The sequence below is a fragment of the Salminus brasiliensis genome, chromosome 3 (assembly GCF_030463535.1).
Source record: "Salminus brasiliensis chromosome 3, fSalBra1.hap2, whole genome shotgun sequence".
NCBI lineage: Eukaryota > Metazoa > Chordata > Actinopteri > Characiformes > Bryconidae > Salminus > Salminus brasiliensis.
Genome location: NC_132880.1, coordinates 37,017,698 through 37,033,342, shown reverse-complemented (window position 1 = coordinate 37,033,342; position 15,645 = coordinate 37,017,698). Strand labels below are relative to the sequence as shown.

The 15,645-nt window shown below is 40.0% G+C and overlaps 1 protein-coding gene across 1 annotated transcript in view; it reads left to right on the top strand.

The window, feature by feature from the left end:
• Positions 1 to 15,645, top strand: part of dlgap3 (discs, large (Drosophila) homolog-associated protein 3) — a 191,714-nt gene that overhangs the window by 74,685 nt on the left and 101,384 nt on the right. Inside the window, exon 2 of the mRNA XM_072676046.1 lies at positions 1,415 to 1,516. The gene's annotated coding sequence lies outside the window, so the exon portion shown is untranslated. The remainder of the gene's footprint in view (positions 1 to 1,414; positions 1,517 to 15,645) is intronic.

Genomic DNA, 15,645 nt, shown 5'->3' with positions numbered 1-15,645 from the left:
ACGCTGCTTCTGTAGTCAGCTCAAATTACAAATCTCTCTCTCACTCCCACTTTCGCAAGGAAGCGTTCTCCTCGAATCGCTCCAAAAATGGCCCGGAGGCGAGACAGGAGAGAGACAGGATGAAACGCCCGAGCCACTCCCTGAGATTACAGAGTCTGTCCGACAATGAAAGGAGAGGAGAATTATTAAGAGAGAAGCAGAGGGTGAGTGAGAGAAAGAGAAAGAAAAGGGAACGAAATGATGGCTCTGATCGGGGGGCAGTAACCATGGCTGGCGGGTAGCTCTGTGGCTCCTCTGGAAAGCTCACGTCTCGCTCTGAAAAGACAATTAATAATTACATGCCGTCTCATTAGAAGCACAGGGAACAGGCGGTGACCCACTTCTGACGTGGGATAAGAGGCTTGATGTGAGTGATGTTTGCCCCGAACAGCAAGAGGCCATCTCCATCTTCTGATTTGTCTCATGCGGAGTGTCGGCTCTTTAATGGGAAGTGTGGAAGGAGTTCTCGGTGGAGGACAGGGATTAACCAAATAGGAATACATTATTCAGAATTAACAGATAAGAATACAGATAAGACGAGGTCAGACTGCTCTGCAGGTTCTGTAAGAAACAGCTTCTAACATACATGCTTGCTGGAACCACACCCTAACACAGATTGCATAACCCCCACCCCACCCCAAAGGGAAAAAATCAGGCTTATTTTCCTCCAGAATAATCCCACAATTAGAAAATTCACTTTGTTGATTTTATAGGAAAGAGCAGTCCATGTAGTCACTCTTCTCTTATTTGACCAAACAACTGAACAGTGTTGAATTTATAAGCTACATGCACAAAACTGAATTAGCCAAACTGCTCGCTTGATCTGATTTACTGAGCTTCTTGCTGATAGAAGCATGCTTTTATTCACAGGTTTATGGACTCTAATACAATTTCATCGTTTATCCCTTTGTTGATAAGACATCTCAGCTGGCATTTCGTTTAACCCGCACAGAACATTTCCGCTCTAAAAGCATACGTACACGTGCACTGTGTTTACGAATGTTTGTAGACACCCCTTCTAAGAAATGCATTCAGCTACTTTAAGTTGCACCATTGCTGACACAGATGTGCAAATGCACACACTCACACACAGCTTATCTAGTCCCTGCAGAGAACTACTGCAAATAGAATAGGGGACTCAGAAAGGAGCAGAAAAACATAGACCTCTTGGCACCATGCCTAATGCCAGGCATGAGCTAAAGGGGTATAAACCCCCCCCCCCCCCAGCATTCATTGGACAGTAGAGACAGTTACTCCAACAAAAACAGGATAAACTCTTTTTAATATCCTTGATTTTAGACGAAACAGTGAATAAGCAAATTTCCCAATACTTTTGTCCAGATCTCAGTGTCATTGTCTTTTGCTTGTGTTTTAGGAACTTGCTGGATGTTGTGGAAAGACTAATCAGTGGACGGATTTGGTGAACCCAGGACCAGCCACAGCAAATCCTACCAGAGGAAGCATACTTCATAAAAGGGTAAGTAGGGCTATAGCAATCCAAACAATGTTACTATACAAAACAGAAAATAACCCCTCTCACTCTCAACTACATTTATATTGGATTCCTGGAAATGAATGTCCTTGAATAAGACCTAATAATAACCTAGGTCAGGGTGGACATGGACAAAACGTTAAAAACATATTGCATATCGCTTCATTCTGCTGCTGTTTGACTGTGCAAGTGCATTGTGCTGAAAACTATCATATGAGTGTCTGGAAGTGTTCTTATCAGCCAGTTAGGTTAAAAAGTTTGAGGTGGCACCTAAGCTATCCAACCACATTGCAGTGGTAGCTTGTGCCACCCAGCTATCCCATTGCATGTGTGATTGTGAGTGTGTGTGTGTGTGTGTTCTCTGTGGCTAGTGTCTCTAATCTGTCAAATCGTATAGATCTCAGGCTTAACAAATCTGAAGCATATGCTGAAAGCAGATGTAGGCCTGTTCTGGTTATGCTACTGTGTATATCTCTCTCCTTCTCTCTTTCTCTGTCTCTCTATCACTTTCTTTCTGACACACATCCATGTGTCTCACACACACACCTACCCCATACCTCATTAGGTCATGTGACATAGGCTCGGCTATCAGTGGCTAATGAGCATGAGTGGGGTTGTGATGAGAGGTCAGCTCTTTGGAAAATGGCTTCAGTCTGACCTCCAATTATCCCTGGGTGTGTGTGTTGAGTGTGTGTGCCTTAGCCTCAGCAGACTGGTCTTAACTCTGACAGCTCACTCTACAGCTCTGCGCTTTAAACGAAGCCCACAGATGAGCCGAACAGTCCTCTTTCAGCTAGCCTGTTCCCTCACATGTGCTGAAGATGAGGAACTGACCTGGTTTATCGTAAAAGCTCATGCTCATCAGGCTAATCATTGTGCTCTTGGTTATCTTCAGTACATTGCATGTTTTTTCTTCAGACAGCTCGTTTACACCTTGCATTAACGTGTGTTTTGTGTTAGGATTATATATGAATGTACTCCATACATTCCCTGTTTCACCCCCCCCCCCCTAATGCTCCACCTAATTTAGTCATTTCCAGTACCCATACAGTAGCTAGGACGAGCTCTGGGAGCATGAAGGCCAATTGTCAATTGTCAATTCACTATTCCATTTTTGTTTCTCATATTTCTATCCAATTGAGTCATTTCTAGTTCCCACACAGTAGCTGCAACCCTCACCATCCCATGACACTTTTAGATCAGAACCACTTCTTTCAGAACTGACACTAATGCAATATCATTGGGCAGCTAAACACATTTGGAGGAGAGCGCTGATGGCCAGTTCCATTATGTAAGCTAACAGACACCTGTGCAAGCTAGCATTGTGCTGAGCGTGCAAGGTCAAGTGAACAAGGTCAATTGTACCCTCTGGGACTTGGGGATGTCTGGCAATAGATTGCTGTGGTATCACTGGGGATCGAACCTGCAATCCACTGATGAAAGAGTTAATATACAGCTGTGCCTCTTGGAGACCTTCCATTACAGTATGTTCCCAGTGTGGAGGGGTGAGATAAGTTTTAAGGTTGCATGTTACCACAGTTTCTTCCCTTCCTTGGGAAAGACTAAATTCACCTACCTGTGTAGCATGATTCAAATGTAAGTCACTCTGAACAAGAACGTCAATCAAATGGCATAAATGCAGTGGTGGTTTTAGGTAGGGGGCAATATGGGCAGCCACTCAGGGTGGCATCTTACAGCGGCTCTGGCCCTGGGGCCGCCACGGGGTGCCCACATATAAAATTGTGATATTTGGATGTCGCGTCAAGAGTATTATCTCGCTACCGTGTGGTTCAATTAACCTTGTCAGAGTGAACATCCTAATTAGGTCTATTACTGAGATGTAGGAAATGGGGAAAGGTGTCAGCAATAGCCCCGCCTTACCCTTGTGTCTGCAATTGTGTCTGCAGTATTCCATTCTCCTTATTGGATCTAGCCCTGCCCCCATTGTTATCATTGCCAGGTGTTCATTGTTCTGATTCTGTAGCCTTTTGTTTTCACTCAGTCCTTGTCGTGTCTAATGTGTGTACCATATTCCCATGTTATCACAGATGTGTTTATTGTCATGTCTGTTTGTTAGCTTGTTATTTGGGATGAGAGGGGCTTTGCCCAGGGTGCCATACAAGCTAGAACTGCTATTGTGTGAATGTAAATTCACAGAGAAATCATTTCAGTGACATTTTGTTACATATGGTCAAGATGTGGTTTGCATGCATCCTGGGTGTGTTTACACCTGGCTCTTCATTGTGGTCCAGTTTGATCACAAAAAAAATGATGCAAAATGTAAATAGCCTAAAACTGTCTATCCAGTTGCCATCCAAATGTATCCTTATTCATTAATCTACACAGACACAGGCCTTTCTGTCTCTCTCTTTCTCTTTCTTTCTCTCTCTCTCTCCCTCTCTCCCCAACACATTCAGTGCAGGTAGACTTCATACAGCTTTATTAAAGCCTAGGGGACACTTGAGTTCAAACCTCAATAAAGAATATTGCCACTCAGAGTGTGTTTATGGGTGAGAGAGAGAGAGTGAGCGAGAGAGTGAGAGGTTTAGGAAAGGAGGAAAATCAGCTACATTTCAATTCAGCCCATGCACAGCTATCTGCATCTCATTTTGATATTCTGTACAGCGAAGGCAGTCCTGGTGCAAACAAAATGGTGCAGTGGTGCAGGATATCAGAACTGTAAACTAATGCATCATTGTCGTCCTGAGAGAAAGTCAATACACAAAATAAATGATTCCTTTCTTTTTCACTACAGTTCATATCATTTTTTATGTGAAGCCTACTTACAGTCGGACATGTTGCTTCTAAGATCCACAGGAGCTTTTTCACATGAGCATTTTCAGTGTCCTTTTTTCTCCAGTTTTGTCACAGCCAGTGAAGCAGAATCCTTAGTGTATTCACTGGCCATTTCCCCTAGAACACTACCTAGCTGGAGTACGTTTAGAGACTGTAGGCCAATCTGTTGTCATGCACATTTTGTGTTAGTCATCCCCTAGTTCTTCATCAATGACCAGACAGGCACTCTTGGCTGGAAATTTTGTGCAGCAGACCATTCTCAACTAAGCAGTGACTCAGACGTGTGTAAAAACAACACTGCGGTCACACTAGACCCCCACACTCACAGTAACAAGCTACTATTGTGTCAGTGTCGCTGATATGTTGAGGGTGGCCTACCACTTAAATCATAATCTGACCTATGACGAATAGGGTGGTGGATGGATAACAAATAGTACATGCCAACAAATAGGACACAGGGGTACTGCATATCTACTGTGATATCTCTAATTAGGTAAGTGGGCCTCACTAAATGCCCCCTGAGTGCAGGTCTTAGGGAAAATAGAGAGTGAGCATGTATTGTACATAGTCATAGTCAAAAGTTACATTGAATGTATTCAGTGTTTTATTTGATGCATAATCAGAAGCTGCAAAAATCAGACTTTGTTTGGAGTAAAAATGCCTAAATGTGGTTTTGCCCACTCTTTTACAACCCTGTTATTTTGCTTCAGAATAAAACACACTGGTTCTTCTTGTATGGTGGGTGAAAGAATAATTTGACGAGCTCCGCTCTGATTGGCTGCTTTATGGCAATGTGACAGCCCACACAGAAGCCATGTGGCATAGCATGGCTAGTGTAGCTTTGTTTTAGCACTTTAGCAAGAACTACCAAAGTTTTACCAGATAGAGTTGCTATCCTCCTAGCACGGAGACCCTAGCACGCTGCTTTTGAGCTCCCCGTCTGAGGACACTGGCAAAGGGAAAGCCACGGTCACAAGGCCTGGTTCATGTAGCAACCCATTTTCCAAAGACTAGCAGAGTCTTGTGGTAATGTGCTGCTCTCCAGTGTTACTGAAGCATATCCTGGGTAAAGGCCGTCTCAGGAAATGGACTACAAGTATAAAAAACACCATATTCTCCATTGTGAGCATTGTGTTTTACGGGAGTCACAGCTTTAGTTGTGGATAGGCTTTCTCTAGTGGGCCGGATGTGTGTAAATTTGGGGGGCTGTAAATATAATTAGTCAAGACTGTTACATAACCTCTGCTCCCCGGGCACTGGAGTTGGCTGCCCACCGCTCTGGGTGTGTGTGTGTACTCACTGCCCCTAACACACAGGTGTGTGTGTGTGTGTGTTCACTACCAGATGGGTTAAATGCGGAGGACACATTTGGCTATACAGTGACAAATACGTGCACCTTTACCTTTAACAGTTTTGGAGTTTGGGATTTTGCCTGTTTTCCAGCTCTGTTTTGGTTTTGCAAGATTGTCTTTTTAATGAAGAAACAACAGTGTTGGAGGTTCACAGTAAGTCACTTCCATGTACTACTACTTCTACTACCATGAACTCTCCTTATTCAAATATGCTCAGATAAATAGTTTTCCATTCTAGGGCATTGTTGATCTGTAAAAGGCACACATTAAAGCCTTAAAAAGTTACACAATGACTTGCATATGTTACATTACTAGTCAAAACACAGATGGCTGAGTGCCACACAGTCATTTCTTATCAATGCACTTCACTTGCTGAACATATTTACAGCTCTCATACATTTTTAATGTCCCATTTGTCTTGCCAAGGTTTCCAGAGGTTAAGGTAGTACTTACTGTTGCATATGCATAGAAAACCTCTGACTCTCCATTGGAAGATCGTGACCCCAATTCCTGCAGGGCAGCAGAATGCATCTTGACCCCTAGCTGGCTGGAAAGGACACACGATCACCAGTTAAGGAGGACATTGAGGCTGTTTGGGGTGCTGTAAATAAACACAGTACCTCTGCATCTCATGATTATTTCAATAAGTGATTCATTTGCTAAATCTCATTCAATTACTTGACTAATTAAACATTAAGCCTTCTGCTGTTTCCTCTCACTTTGCGTCTGTCACAGTGCCACCATAATTCCAAGGTCTGTGGGATAAGCGTTTTTCATGGTGCAATAAAACAATAGAATCATATATTTCCCAATACTCCCTGTACTATATTGCCAAATCAACATAAATAAAAAATAACTGCATGTGTCATATGAGCACAACAACATATTCAATGCAGTATGTAATTACAAAAGTTGAAATGGACATTCGGCAGCAGATTAAAACTGAATTAGGCCTGTCATAAATTCCTCTTATATACTGTATTGTGGCATTAATACTGTATATGAGTCATTCTACAATATCTACAGATGATTTTTCCAATTTTTCATCAAGAGCAAACACCTTTTTGAAAGATATGTTAATCCCTCAATATATCTTTCAAGTAAAACATTGTTGTGTGACTGGATGGTGAAATGCTTACCTTTGCCCCTCTAAAAATACATGTCGTCTTTTGTAAATATCATCAAGCAACATATTTGTAACAGTTTGGTACAGTTTTGGTAATACTGTTTTGTGATTTAGTTTGAGAAGTATCCAACTCTTCAGGCATCTTGTTCCTATAACCAGCATTGTGAATAACTTTGACAGTTGTGGCTTGAACGGACCAATTTGCATCAAACCACTCTTAATGACTTTGTTCACATCTTAAACAACGTATTCTACAGAAATGAAGAAATATTTCATTGAGCAATGAATCTCTCTCCCTTTAGTCTGCCATTCCCATCTCATCTCATTTTGTTTCTCCTTCACCTTTCATCAATATCAGCTTTCAGTCATCTTTTTCACATTTATTTTACTCTGCTGTTTGTTTTGGCCTTCCGTCTTTGTTTCCCTGACATAATCCATAATCTCTCTCTTATTATTGCCATCTTTCCTCAGGTCGTCTTGTGTGGTTGCTCTGTTTTCTCTGGCTGTGCATGCAGATCTTTAAGGCTTCAACAGCCTCCCTTAGGACCCTTCAAGCTGCTTTCTCTGCAGCCTCTAGCCGTCCTGCTGCTTTTCTGACTGCAGAGTGATTTACATCACATGAGTTCTACACACTTCAACCCAAAAACCTTGCTGTGCTCTCCTCAAGCTGCTACTCCATCCTCACATGAAATCAAATGTTCTTTGTGGATCCTCACATTGCATTTACATTACAGTAGAGCGAAGTGTTTTACCTTTCATTGAATGCTATGGAGACAGGTGGCAGTCTTGCACAGAGGCATGTGGAAGCAGCTGTTACAGTAAAGCAGGCAAAGCGAGCTGTAAAGACTTGAGAATTTCTGAACTTTATGCAAATGAAGAATGGCTTTAACCAGCTGGTTAACGGCCAGACAAATGTTCAAATGATCATATATACCATGATCATAAGATATTTATATAATTCTATTAATATATCAGTTATAATAGTTGAGAAACCCATGCACTCAAATTAAAACTGCATTAGGCCTGTTATATATTCTGCATATATACTGTATTGTGGCATTAATAATAAGTCATTCTACAATATCTACAGGTGATTTTTGAAGTTTTGATCATTAGCAATTTTCCATCTTTTTTGAAAGACATGTTCATTAATTTTATTATTATTGTTGTGTGACTGGGTGGTGAATTTTATCCTATAATGGCTAAAGTTGTGTAGTATCTGACTTACACACATACCAGTCAATTTGAAATATAATTTTCTTTGCCAGTTTTCCATATGCATTTTGCATGACAGGATAAAAGAGTAACCAATAAACAAAATAAAAGAACATCAAAACTTTTGTCCCTGGCTCAAATTGTCCAAAGGCTCAAATGATGTCACTTCCTCTTTGTGATGCCATTTGAAGCAGCAGTGCATTATTAATGGACAAAACAAGTTACTGTGACAGGGTGGTAAGTCAAACTGAGGGGAGCACACATTAAATTTATGTAAACAGAAACACAAATATAATTCTGAAAAGGTTTAATAAATAAAACATCAGTAAATCAAAAAAGTGTTTATTTGGTGATATTTCAGGTGCAAATATCATGTTTTTCACAATGCAAACATATAAATGGCAATGAAGAAAGAATGATTTATATTAGGATGTTATTCTTTAAGAAATAGTCTTGTGTCATATATCATGTTAATTAAAAGCTTTAAGGTTTGGAAATTGGCTACTATATTACGATATTAGTTACGATATTAGGGTTGTGGGTTCAATACCTGCCACTATTGGGCCCTTGAGCAGGACCCTTAACCCTCTGATGGGTTTGTTGTCACTGTATTTCATTAAAACTAGTATGCCCCTGCATGTACACTTTACTTTAGATTTTTTTCCTTGATTTTACTGAAGGCAGCTAACAGTTTTGAGGGAAGCGATTAATTCACTGTAATGTAAAAAGCTGCCAAAATCTGTTCTGTACACAAATGCAAATAAACATCCAGAGTGGTCCAGAGGATGATCTGCACACTGAGCCATTCGCTTGCTAATTCCCATGCACCTGAGTGTTACTGGCTGAGCGTTGAGGAATTAAGCTCTTTGTATTTGTACTCTGTGACAGACACAGTCCGTGGCGACTCAGTGATCATTGAGAAACACGGCTATGCCATTTGTGATGGGGTATATAATTTGAGAGCCAACATTCAGAGACAGCTTCATGAAATATGGATGCAGCTGGCACTGAGCGCCTCTCTTAGCATTTTTGAGTAAAGTCATGAGAAGTAGCAGGAAAGAGGAGGAGGAGACAAGCAGAGAGACTGAGATTAATAGAGCCTCTGGAGATTAGCATGGCATTAGACTGTGGGCAACTTAATTGCTTCATGTTTGTCTGAAATAGAGGATGCCTTCACATAGGCAGTGTGCTAGAATTCTGTTACTGGACATTCTGACAAATGTGTTGTCAGTTCTATGCCAATGGAACACTAGAGTGTATGTTGACTGACCTGCTCTTGCTATTACATGCATAACAGTAAAACACCCATTATATATATTTTGAATTATTGTTTTCCTAATGTTCCAGTTCCACTGGCAGCAAAGCAGTCCCAGAGCATGAAACTACCAGCACCATGTTTAACAGCTATGGTATTCTTGGGGTTGAATGCCTCACCTTTACTCCTCCAAAAATACCTCTTGTCATTGTGAATAAAACAGCTCATGCTATGTCTATATTTTTACCAAGTTTGAATAATTTTGAATTCCTTATTGGACAACATTAGTGACTCACTTAAGGCAAAAATTATATTTCTCAGATCTGCACTGAGCTTCTTGGAATTTCCCATTGTGTGTTGGTCAGTCTAATGAGCTCTATTAAACAAACTATTTTTAATGTGGGCAGCGGTAGTCAATCATGCAGTAGTCAATCATGATCACTAGCAGGAAGCTAAGAGGCCTTGGCTGAAGCACTTTAAGATACATTTTGGATCTTTCAGCACCACTGGATTAATCATCTAAGTCAGAGCATGTATTTTATTTCTTTCTTTTTTTTACAGAAAACCCCCAAAAGTTTAAACCTAGCATTAAATTCTCCATTGAAAGCCCAAAATATCCATGGCATTCATGTCCATTATGTGTGTATGTAAATGTCCGACCACAGCTGTAGATAGTTGCACGCATATAATTAATTTGGGACAGACAGCATGTGCATATGACCCCATGGCCTGAAATGATATGAAATCTAAACCTGGACCTACATGTGCTTGTACATACGCCTGGCTGATCGTGTGACAGAGCAGAGGAGATGGCAGGCAGCGGGGTGTCAGGCTGTGATTGGAGGAAACTGTTCGCAGGCCAATGTGGTAGGAAGAGTTTGTTCTTCTCACTTTTAATTAGGCCTGACAGGAATTAAGAGCAGTTGAGAAGGAGCTAATGAGAGCAGGAAGGAGTGAAGAAGTTAGGCTACATCTCTCTTTTTACAAAGCACTACCATTCAAGCAACATCCACACTTCCAAGCCCCTTCATTAGCTAGCAGCTTCCTTGCTGAGTTTCTCACAGCCTGTCACACACAGATGGAAATAAACCTGCACTTTTGCTCTCGTGTGCACTTTTTTGATGTCCTCTTTGGTTTGCTGAGTCATTCTGACTCAAGCACAAGCCCTTCTACGCAGTGTGTTCCAAACGAGCCACTGTTGATCACACGCATTCAGACTTAGAAAACTAACGTAATCCAAAGCCTTCAACACTTCCTTCTTCAGTCTGCTGCCTGTGTGTATTCTCACTGAGACAACAGCTTGGGCCTCCACTCACTGTCCACTTCACAAGGTCCACAGGGAGAACACAGGAAGCTGTTTTGAGTTTGAGGTGCTGAAATTTTAACCAATGTTAAACATTAAACATTATGAAGGTGTTCTGTGGTATCTGGCACCAAAACGTAAGCAGCAGATTCTTAAAGTCCCATAAGTTGCAAGGTGGAGCTGCTGCAAATGGCACACATACCTAGCTGTCCATGTAAAAGAAAATGAGACTAGTCCTCCATGGTCCAGTTTTGATGCCTCTATGTCTATTCTAATAATAATAATAATAATAATAATAATAATAATACTATGATAATCACAATAGGTGTTTTATTTAATGCCTTTCATACATGAGTCAGCCATATCATTAATACCACATGTCTAATATTGAGTAGGCCCCCCTTGAGTAGATGCTGCCACAACAGATCTGATCATTTGAGGCATGAACTCCACAAGACCTCTGAAGTTTTGTGGTATCTGGGACCAGGATGTTAGCTGTTACCTGGTTGTCCTTTTTGGAGCAATTTGGGTTGGTACTGGGCACTGCATACTAGAATAAACCCTCAAAGCTTGCCTGATGCTCTGACCCAGTACATCTAGCCATCACATTTTGGCTCAGATTCCTATGCTTGCCCTTTTATCCTGCTTGAAACACATCACCTTCAAGAACTGACTGTTCACTCGCTGCCTATTATATCGCACCCCTTGACAGACCCCTTGTAGATAATCAAAGTTTTTTTTACTTGATAATATTATGGCTGATCAGTGTAAGTTCAGTTAACAGTAACAGTAATAATACATTTTTAAAATGTGATTAGTAATTAGTAAAAAGTAAAAAAAAAAAAAAAAAAGTAAATAAAAAACTAAATAAAAAATCAGTATATTTAAGCTCATACATGTTTTTTCCAAGTGGTAAAGCGAGCATCAAACTAAAACATTTCTCTACCGGTTGAATAGATCTTAACACTAAAATGCGTTGGGAATATGGACCCTGAGCTAAAACCAATGAGCTCAGCGTCAACCAAACAAATCATTTAATATGTGGCGCTTGTGTAGCGCTTGACAAAAATCAATATACAGGATTCAGACTGCACCGTGAAAGTGTCATAACTCAAGCTAACCCATGTGGAGCTGAACAGATCAGTCAAGTCACGGCAAGCATTGCATGAGCTGCGCTCTGTGTGAGCACATCTACACTGTTAAAATAATGGTGCTTCCAAAGGTTCTTGCAGAGATACCATGGAAAAACAACAATTTAGCTTTCCTTAAGAACCACTTTTGTAATAGAGATGTGAGAGTGAAGAACCTTTTAAAGGTCTGAAGAACCTTCACTTGATTAGAAGATTCTTTCCAACTAGGGGCTTTATTCACTAACCAAGGGCAGGGAACAATATATTAGCATCCTCCAAATCATTCCAAACGTAGGCTGCATTTCTGGGCTGTGTACAAAGTGTTCTTTGTTCTGGAACAGCCTTTAAGGCTTTGAAGCACTGTTTTTTTGGGTATTCTTCAAGCACAAGGCAGAACGTGGATGGGTGGAAACATCTGGTCATACTTTTGGAGTGGAACAATCAACGGTGGACCTATGGACGTTTTTATGTGAGATCATGTTGTTATAAGAGCATAGCTCTTCTATGGTTTAAAAAACACACCACGGATCTGATGTAGATTTTCTGCTGAAAAGTCTCAGGACAAAATTGGTGAATGAGGCCCATGGTTCTTTACAAAACCATGTGGTTCTTCTATTGCATGGCCCAAAGAACCATTTAAAGCACCTTTATTTGCGTGAGTATATTTACTTACTTCAAGTGCATTCAACCTAAAAACAAGACATCAGGAGAAAATACATGAACACATGCTTTCACAAGCACTTCCTTAATCTCCATAGTAATTTGGCTATTGATTGTTTACGTCTATTATCACCTTTTAAATGCTAAGCAAAATGTTGACTTTGAGGATGCTATCTCACAGCAGTGGTGTTTGGATGAAGATCAGCTGGCTTTCTACCTCTTCTGTCCATACATACAGTCTGTGTTTGGGTGTGTATGTGTACACACGCCATGGCTGTAAATCCTTGCTCTCCACTGTGAGTTTGCTCGCTGCTTCAACTATCAGAATCTCCTTTTTCATCTCTGCCTGGCTGTGTGCCAGTCAAGCGCTGGGTCATGAACGCTCACTCGCCGGTGTTATTGCACACATCAGTACTGCAGCTTTGCTGGGAGAACAAGACAGGTTCTACAACCCCTATTACACACATCCTTCCGTTACTCAACGGAGGAGGAATCCTATTGGACGACCAAGCTCAGAAACTGACCTCTCCTCTCCTTATGGCTTCTCACTTCATGTTTTCCTCCTACCTCCAGCCTCTTTCACCTCGCTGTTGCTAGGAGAATTTATGGCTGTACGTCTTCGTGTGATATGGCATATTAATGACCCTGGGCGCAGCGGTCCATCATTTTTTCCTGACTCCTTCTCTCTCTCATACTGTAAGATGAGACTGTGCAATATTGACGAGATACTAGTAGTGTAATTAGATTGCTAGATATCTCAGTTGCAGTATGTTACAATATCATTGATGTCACACAAAAAACCTTGTATCTCCACAATTTTATAGAAGGAAAAAAAGCTTATTTATTGTAAATGGAATTAAAAAAGTCATTTTGGAGCATTTTGACTGGTCTATTCATGATTTCGACACATTTCTATAGGTTCATAGGATATTTTCACTCATTTCTATTGATACATTTATAATTTTGACAGATATATATATTGGTCCATTCAGAATTTTGAATCATTTCTATTGGTGCATTCAGAATTTTTACTCATTTCTATTGATCCTTTTGTCATATTGACACATTTATTTTGGTCTTTTTAGACATTTGACTTATTTCTTTTGGTCCATTCAGAATTTCCACATAATGTAAATGACAGTTCAAAACTGCAAAAAAATGTGTTCATCCATGACATCAACAATATACAGTGTGCTTTATGTATTTTATTCAATAATGCATAAAATACAGTATTCTGTAGTCTGTATGGATGCTTTCACTCCCAGGAACTCTAGAACTGTGACTGGTCAAGATGCTCACAGCACCCCGTAAACAACATTGTAATTGGTTAGAGAGCTTATTTGCAAGTTTCGGCCTTTTGCAATATCAGTGTTATAAAGGCCAGTGTCATGATGACAATTTAGAATACTGTGCATTATGCAGCACCGATCCTCCAGGTTCTTACTATTCTTCTCCTCTGCCCATTCATTGCAGTTTTTAAGAGGTGTTAGTGGGATGTGGGCAGATATGAAAGGCCCCATGGAGACATAGTGAGAATAACTGTTGCTCCTCTTGGAAAGTGCTTTGTTCTACTGCTGGAACTCATCCCCAAGGTGTTAAAGATATGCCTGACTGACATGCCCACCGCTGTTGTTGTGATATACCGTGTTGTTGCCTATGACAACCAGACAGATGTCACCAATGCTAGCAAGAGTGACTGATAGTACAAGTAGTGTAGTGAAATACATTGAAGAATTGTGCCCCCCTTTTCTCATCTGCCAGTGCTAATTAAATGCAAATGCACATACTGTTACACACCTAATTGGTAGTGTTCCTTTGTGATGACAGAATAACAAAAACAAATGGAGGCCAGGAAAGGACGTAGATTCAAACACTCAAGGTTATTTTTACAGTCAATCAAGCAAGGAATATGTTATACTTTGTGGTTTTTTAAGATTTAACATACTCAATTAACTTTATTTAGGGCTTATTGATGAGGACTTGAGTTCAGTCTGGTGTGTTGAAACCGGGAAAAAAAAATTAATTGTCCAAAGCAAGAGAACTCCAGCCAAACTGGGAAACTTGACTTGAAATTGTAATGCATGTTGTTGCTGTCACTCAAAAACTTTGGATGTTCATTTTTCAAATTTTGAAGTTTTTTACAATACTTATATTTAAATAAATACATTAATCTTTTCAAAATTTCATGATGAATAGATCAGTAGAAATGCTGCAAAATGACTTTCAATGAAAGTTAAAACTCGCTTTTGAATCTTTCTTTTTCTTTACATTGAAACAAATCATGTGCAGACTCAATCCTACCACTGTTTAATGTAAATAACTGTGTAATTATGTATAACTATGTAATGTCATTATGTAATTATCTTTAATAGTAAGTACACATTCTATAGGTTATATAATCTATATATGATTCCAAGCAATAATATTTAGCTGTAGGAAACTACACTATTAAAAATAAAGGTCCTTTTGCTTCAGATGCAATTTCAGAAGTCTTTGCCCTGTATATTTTGGGAATGGGGCGAATAATTGTTTTGATACTGATGACTGAATTTTTTTGTTTGTTTCTAACGCTTTCAATTCTAGCAGAAAAGTGCATCCTAATTCAATTTGCCACCCTCTCTCCACCATCTACTGCAGTTTTTCTCAAGATGCAACTTTGCTTCCTTTGGAAAAATGTTATGAAGGAATGCCATAGAAGAGCCACTTTTGGTTCTATAAAGAACCATGTTTGTAATAGAGACATCTGAATGTGAAGAAACTTTAAATTGATAAAGCACATCAAGGTTCTTTAGACCTCTAAAAAGCTTTGCACAGTTATTTTTGAGGGAAAACATTTCAAATCATGGCTCAAACAAAACAAAAACTCTTTTCAGATATCTCTCACATTGTACTGTAATTAGACTATAAGACCTCATCAGACTGTTTAATAAACTAGGCTCCTTCTGGGCCACAGCTCTGCAAAGTTTACTATTCCTTCTCATTTAGCACACTTGATTCAATCTTAATTCAGCTCAGTTGCATCAGGTTGAACTTGATGAAGTGTTAGATGAGGTAAAATGCTGAGCTTTGCAGAGCTGTGGCCTGGAACGCACCCACTTTAACACCTTTGATAGAAACTGAAGTATAAAACCTGACTGTAACTTTCTTGGTTTGGATATGGATGGAATTGAAATATCTACAGACATTTTCAAAGGAGGATGAGCTGCATTAAAGAACCAAGCTTGGTTCCAGATTTTTCCTGGACACCCTTAGCCAGAGTGTGGGTTTGCTCAATTCT